Source organism: Macrobrachium nipponense, chromosome 15, assembly GCF_015104395.2.
Source record: "Macrobrachium nipponense isolate FS-2020 chromosome 15, ASM1510439v2, whole genome shotgun sequence".
Taxonomy (NCBI): domain Eukaryota; kingdom Metazoa; phylum Arthropoda; class Malacostraca; order Decapoda; family Palaemonidae; genus Macrobrachium; species Macrobrachium nipponense.
In genome coordinates, this window is record NC_087208.1 from 55,509,844 (window position 1) to 55,517,192 (window position 7,349).

At 48.9% G+C, this 7,349-nt stretch overlaps 1 protein-coding gene across 4 annotated transcripts in view; it reads right to left on the reverse strand.

Moving 5' to 3' along the window:
- Positions 1–6,392, reverse strand: part of LOC135194956 (protein unc-45 homolog B-like) — a 37,383-nt gene extending 30,991 nt beyond the window's left edge. Inside the window, exon 1 of one of the 4 annotated variants that reach the window (XM_064221192.1) lies at positions 6,247–6,392. The gene's annotated coding sequence lies outside the window, so the exon portion shown is untranslated. Of the gene's footprint in view, positions 1–6,029 lie in introns of all 4 variants that reach the window. The other 3 variants (XM_064221189.1, XM_064221191.1, XM_064221190.1) reach the window with 3 other exon arrangements.
- Positions 6,393–7,349: the final 957 nt, after the last annotated feature.

Sequence of the window (7,349 nt, forward strand, 5' to 3'; positions counted from 1 at the left end):
AACCAATCGTCGAGATACCTCATCAGACGTATCCCGTGCGAATGGGCCCAAGCAGACACCAGAGTGAACACTCGCGTGAACACCTGTGGGGCGGTTGAGAGACCGAAGCACAGTGCCCTGAACTGGTACACCGTCCCGTCGAGGATGAAGCGGAGGTACTTTCTGGAGGACTGATGAATGGGTATTTGGAAATACGCATCCTTCAAGTCCACTGAAAGCATGAAATCGTTCTCCCTGATGGAGTCGAGCACTGAGCGTGCCGTCTCCATCGTGAACCGGGTCTGGCGAACAAACCGGTTCAGGGGAGAGAGATCTATCACCGGGCGCCAGCCTCCCGTAGACTTTTCCACCAGGAAGAGTCGACTGTAAAAGCCCGGTGACTGATCCGTGACGATCTCTACAGCTCTCTTGCTCAGCATGGTCTTTATCTCCTGTCTCAGTGCTACGTCCTTCGATGACCCTGGAACGTACGACTGCTGTTGGACCGGTTGGAGGTGAGGGGTGGCCGAGATTCGAAGGGTAATAGATATCCCTCCCGAAGGACATCTACAATCCAGGTCTCGGCGCCGTAGCGCTGCCAAGTTGCCCAATGGCTGGCCAGGCACCCCCCCACTTCCGGCAGCAGGTGAGGGGGAACGCCGTCCCTAGCGTTTCCCCCCTTTCTTCGACTTCTTCCCAGAGCCTCCACGGGATGAGGAGGGCTGGTTACGGCTCCCCTTGCCAGAAGTCGAAGAAGACAGAGTCATTCCCCGGGGCTTCGACGCAGCAACCGTCTTAGCCGCCGAGGAAGCGCTAGCCGAGCTCTTAGACTTGGCCGCAGTCCGAGGCTGCCCAGAAGCCTTCGAGACTGCCTGGTGAACCAGACGGTCACTGTCGTCAGTGCGCCGTCTGTCCACCGCAGCGTCCACCATCTCTCCTGGGAAGAGAGACGTGGAACTCCGTAGAGGTCCGTTTCGAAGTCCCAACGCCGCTTCACGCCCGGCCGCCCTGGAAACCCGAGTAAGGACAGCGTCCCTTCGTCGGAGAACCAGGTTGGCCCACAGGTTCACCGTCTGGTGGGCAAGGAAGGAGATGGCTCTTCCCCCAGACTGGCAAATTCTCCTGAAGGCCGAGTCATCTTCGGGAGAAATTCCCCCGGAGTTGGCTGCGACCTTAGATACTGTGAGGGACCACAGATCTAGCCAGGAGACGGCCTGGAAAGCTGCCATGGCGGTAGATTCCAGGCCGAGTGCCTCTTGCTGCGAGAACCACAGGTTCTCGGACAGGAGCTGCTGCAGAGACACACCCGGAGTCAGCCTGGCTAACTCCGGGTTCACCTGTTTGGGCGGCATCGGGTCTTCAGATGGCACGTAAAACCGCCGCTGTCGTAGCAGAGGAGGTGGAAGCAGCTTGCTCGACCTGCCAGACTTGAGCGAACCGTCTTGTCCGGAGACAAGCGATTCAACCTGGTCCAGCACTGAGTCCGCAAGCTTCTCCGAACGCGGCAAACCCACCGTCGGTCTGGGTTCCCTCTTCGGGCCCCAGAACGACTCGAGCCGGGACGTGGGCTCGGATGGTGGGAGCGGCGATCCTTCCCCGAGGTCGTTGTGCTGACGAATCAGCGCAATAACCTCGGCAAAGTTCCTCTGGATCTCAGGAGTGACTGCATCCTGCGGAGTTGGACCGTCCAGTCCCTCAAACAGGAGCACCTCCGAGACCTCCTCCCTCAAGGAGAGGAGCAGCGACAGCCCCCTCTCGGTCCCCTCCAACCACCTGTGCGTACGACCTGGCTGGTCCGAGAACCGAGCCTGGTGCGTACGACGCGGTGGCGGGATCCTGAGGGGCGCACCCCTCACGATCACTCCTCAATACCTCGCCCCTCCCGGTGTAACCCGAGGAGGTTGAAGGTATGGGAGAGGAAGACCTGACGCTCTCTCCTCGCTCGCTGGTAGAACCAGCGGGCTTGGAGGACTGCAGGCGATCGCCAACCCGCGGTGGCGATCGAGCTGCAGACCTAGTCGAGCCGTCTCGCTGTGGAGAACGGCTGGACCGAGAACAGCGGCCCCGGTCTCGTGTGTCAGAGGAGCTGGTGCTGGTCGCCGTACCCGATCGCTCTCTGTGAGAGCGACGGTCAGGCGACCGGCGAGCTCCACTGTCACGGTAAGATCGGTGCGGTATCCTCACGGTGGAGTCAGTTCGCTGGTACCAGCCGTGGCTGGTGCCGGCGAACGGGGGGACCTCTTCCCAGCCTCAGCCCGTGGCCGGTCATGGACCGTCACGTCCGCCCGGGTAGCCAGCTGCTCGCCGCGAGAGCGAGAGCTGGCCTGGTGAGAGTCGCGTGAGCGGCTGTCACCAGTCTTCCGCTCCGTGCCGTGAACCTGACGCTGAGCGGACTCAGAGGTCTGGTTCCTGGCTGCACGGTCGCTGGTAGGCGACCGTACACTCGGTACCTCTCGCGAACGAGCGGCCGAGCCGGACCCTGCTGCTGTGGCCCGAACCACTGACAGCAGGTGAGGAGGTGCCGGTGTTAGCCGGCACCCCTCTGGTCCCCGTAGTCTTCTTCCTTGCGGGAGAAGAGACGGGTCCTGCTCCCGAAGGAGCAGGGCGACCAGCGGAAGAACCCCCCGTCTCACCAGAGCGAGGACGGGCCCTTAGAAGTTCCCGAAGGAGACTTCTTAGGGGGAGGGGAGACGACCTTCTTCTTCTTCGGCGGGGGAGCCTTAGAAGAAGAAGGGGAAGAGGCGGCAGACAACGACGACGACGAAGAAGACGATGAAGACGACGACGACACTTCCTCCTCTTCTTCTTCTTCTTCGTCAACCTCCTCAGGACCGAGTCAGATCTGTCATCCAGGACGGAGCCGGGGCTGCTGTTGCCGAAGCAACAGGGCCCTGGACGTACCTGTCCGAACAGACCAGCATCGGGAGCAGCGGCGCCAGAACAGGAACAACATCGGTCAGGTGCGAACATCACAGAACGGCAGTACGAGACAGCAGGAGCAGGTACAGGTACAGCAGCGCGTGGTCACGGCAGGTACGGCAGACTGTGTGGGCGGTACAGGTGGTCGAACCAGCGGCACAGACATCCTAGGTACCGGTGGGAGGTCCAGGGGCGAGCTCTTCGGGCACATGAAGTCCGGTCGCGGCAGCACGGCAAAACCCAGGTTGGCGGCATCCACACTCCCCCGAGTTTACGGCGACTGGACCCTGCACCGATGTAGTGGGTGTTACAGAGACCGCGTGCTGGGTGTACACCAGGTGAGGAGGTGAAGCATAGCCAGGGGTTGTAAGGGTCGTGGTGGTGGTCGTGACCGTTGCATGGGTGACCGCCACGGAGCCAGCGAGATGATAGAGCAGCCCCTGGACACTCGGCACGCCCTGCAGCCCCAACGATGCCCACACCTGTCCGAGGTCATCCTTCGCGGCAACCGCACCTGAGGAGGCAAAAGTCGGGTGATTAGAAGGATCCCTCTACCCGTTCGCGCGAAGACGAACGGATAGAGGACCCAGAGTACACTCTACGTCAGGGTATCTAGCGCCCCTCCTCCACACTCGACACGTCAGGAGAGGAGAAGGACCTAGAAACCCCCCCCGAAGGGAAGGCGCGAGACGTGGAAGTTGAGCGGGCGGCAGGAAAGAAGACGAAGTGTCCGTCACCAAAGGAGTCGCGGGAGAGCTTTCCGACGACTCCTTTGCAGGCCTTCGCTTCTTCCTGCCCTCATACAAAGTCCACTGCGCCTCCGACCAATCAATACACACATCACAGGGCTCGGCTCGGGTGCATTCGCGCCCCCGACACCGAGCACACAAAATATGAGGGTCAATCTCCGGGAACGATCTGAACTTCCCGCATTTACGCCCTTCGATACCCGGGCAAAGTCTCCGTGGGGTAGCGGGGCGAGGAGATTCCATCATAATCAATAATTGAAGGCAGCAATTAATATGAAAAAAAGAGAATAATTGTACTTACAATAACTCTTTCATACACAATTACAACCAAATACTCAGAAAGCAAACGACGAGAAGCGGGCAGAGAGCGTCGAACAACACGTCCATCCACTGCGAGGCCGAAAGCAAAAGTGATTTGTTTACCTCCCAGTCGCGCGCGCGCGCCTGTCGGACAAGCAGTTAACTACCGAACCCCTTGTTCGAAAGCTTACGACCTATCCAGCTGCCGCTAGTACCTTCCTATTGTAAAAGGACCGAAGGTTTGTATGCCGTGTCGGAACAAATTCAGAATTACCTTAACATTCAAACTAAATATTAATAAAATGTTGAGAAAACGTGAGTACCTAATAAACACTCTACTATACGTAGTTTATCCAGGTCAACAAAATGCTTTTCAATGATATACAGTATATAAGTGGTACAGTATAAGATCCACTTTAAGGTATGATTGTTATTTGCAAAAAATACAACAACAAAACCAAAAAAATTTCCCAATTTTAAATCTTTTGCTTCTTTGGAAACAAATGGACCCAATGCAAAGAATATAACCGAACTACTGACATGTGGGGTTGGGGTTTTATCAGGAAGCAAGGGAAAATAGTTTTTGAACTTGAGAGGGAAAACATCTGTAAGCACGTACCTGACATGTTTTTATAATAAGCCTAAGGCTGGTTTATGAGTATGTGAACTTCATGTGAAAAACCCATCTCTTCAAAACATTGGCTAATTCACCCATGGAATTACTTTGTTTGAGGGAATTTGAGGCTTCTGTCTCTAAAGTGTAGGATATGGAGTAACTTTAAAGAAAGTAAAAAGTGAGGGTATGGGGACCTGTGGGTGGGGAGGGGGATTAGGCATAACCTCTATAGGGCAGGTTGGACAATGCATCCCAAGAAAGGTTAGGTATCACAGGAAGAATCCTACTATTTTCTAACTTTTCCGGCTTTGAAAATTATGGGAATCCCATGAGGACAAGTATAAAAAGTCTGATATGTTGCATACAAGCCACAGTATGGTTAGGTTAGGATTTATCCATACATAAGTTTCCTGCACCCAAAAACAGGATTCCACTGTAATTCCCATAACTGTTAAAAGGAATCTACAGAAGCTAAATCACAACATGAGGTTCGAAAAATATGATTCATAATTTTGGCAATGTACTAATTTGTTAAGCTAATGCTTCATGGAATTAAAAAAAAACATGCTAAAAGCACCCAGGATATCTGGGAGATATACTGTGTTTCATAGAAAAAGCCTGGCCTAGGTAAAACTACTGCAAGTTAGGTTAAGAAATGGAAGGATAACCTGTCATATTTAACCTTACAAGTTTTTCAGATTGCTTATTTTGTGTCAGCCCTTTACACCATTCATATTGGTATGACTTACTACTCCTTTTCGGTATTTCTCTGACAAAAAACTCATTTTGCCCTGGGAAGCTCTAGGTAAGAGAAGAATGAGCAGTCACAAAAATAGATACTGTTACAAACCTGTGGACATAAAATTAATAAAAATAAATAAATAAATAAAAAATCAAATAAAAATAAAATAAAAATAAATAAATAAAAATAAATAAATAAAGAAATAAAAATAAAAATAAAAATAAATAAATAAATAAATAAAAATAAAAATAAATAAAATAAATAAAAACTACCTGGTCTGAAGTAATTAAAATGTTGCATACAATTTCCTTGCTATTAAGTTTAACCTCACATATACTACATACCTTTATAGGCTATATCACCTGCCAAGTTGGAAATGAACCACAGCAGGCCTAACTACCAGCAACCTACCATGATACCTTACCTAGGTATCTTACAATAGTAGGTAGGTACGTAGCCTACTAGCATTCAGAAGGAAAACTAGCCTATAGGTAGGTAGTACCTATACCTACCTATAATTGAACACAAAACATCATCAAGTCCTATCATTAATGTTTTTATGAAATTATAAATGAAATACAGTCAGATAAAAAACGTAGTCTAGACATGTGTCGTCAATGGGTTAATCGGCCACAAAGCCCTAACACCACCTGGGTATCTAGTATAATGGGTTACACTCACTCTGAGTAAGCGAAGTGCATTGGAATAAAGTAACAGCTCTCACCTTTACTTAGATGAATGATTTATAACACTACTAAGTGGCAAATTAACTATCCTCTTTCGTACTTTTTTAATATGAAATAAGCGTCGGCGAATTTGACTTCACCTTTGACACAGGTAACAATAGACGTCAGTCAGGTTCACTTCTCGTTCTGTCTCTACTGAATAGCACACTCGACGGCGATGCGATGCTATATGAATCCTCACGGAACTAAAATTACCCTTTCTTCTCTTCCACGAGAACGTTCTAACACGTTCTCCAAGTCTCTGGCTACGATTCAAAATAGGGGTGGGTGTGTATTTTTAGCTTTCTCTTCTGCCATGGGTTTGACTGCCTTTGACAGAAAGTTCGGGTATTGGGTTGGCGACATCAATACAATACGACACTTTTAGAGTAAAGAAAGTGTTTAAACCTAAATCTTCCCCGTTAATAATCTTGTATCTTTTGTTCATTTAACATTAAACTCAATTAATTATAAATAATGCCCGTATCTTCACAGAAATGTACGAAATTACTAGTGTCCTTAAATAACAATTCTGTCAACATCGACTGTAAACAAAGTATAGACGGCGAAACCAAACATAAGGAAAAGGTTCGGCAGCAGAGTCGTTTCACACGCAATCGAGTAGAATTCGATTATCTATTTAAATTGCATAATGACTTGGCAAGGAAGAAAATTCTGTTCTCGGTGACTTCTCCCCACAACTTCTGAAGATATGTGGTTGGCAAAATAAAAAAAATACAAGTCTAAAAATAGAAAAAGAAATAAAATACAACTAAAAACATTTGAAAGTGAAACAAAATTACGTATAGCTACAATCATACGCTTACACATGGTAGTAATTAAATGTGAAAGGAGTGTTCACAGAATGTTAAGGTTAATAGTCTTTTTGAAAGATGGATGTTACGACCTTATCTATGGCCGTAATTTGAAGGGTTCATATCTTAACTCAGAATTTACGGTCAGTAAAAATATAACACAGCAACCCAGGAACAAAAGAACAAACCCCTTAACAAAAGTTACAATACTTATTTACACAAAAGAAAAGGTAATGGTTGGTAGATAACCACAATTAATATATAAAACAAGGGAAAAACAGCTTTACGATCTTTAAAAAATCACCAACTAAATTAAACCCTAAACCAAGAAAAAGGAAATTTTAAACATAACTGAGTAGGTATACATTCCAAATCACTGCCCGGACAAAGCTATCCTAAGAAACTAACAAGTGAATAACGTTAAATACTTCCAAATATTAAACCACATATGACCACTCAGTATCAAATTCATGATAGTTTGGGAATAACACACACGTGTATATA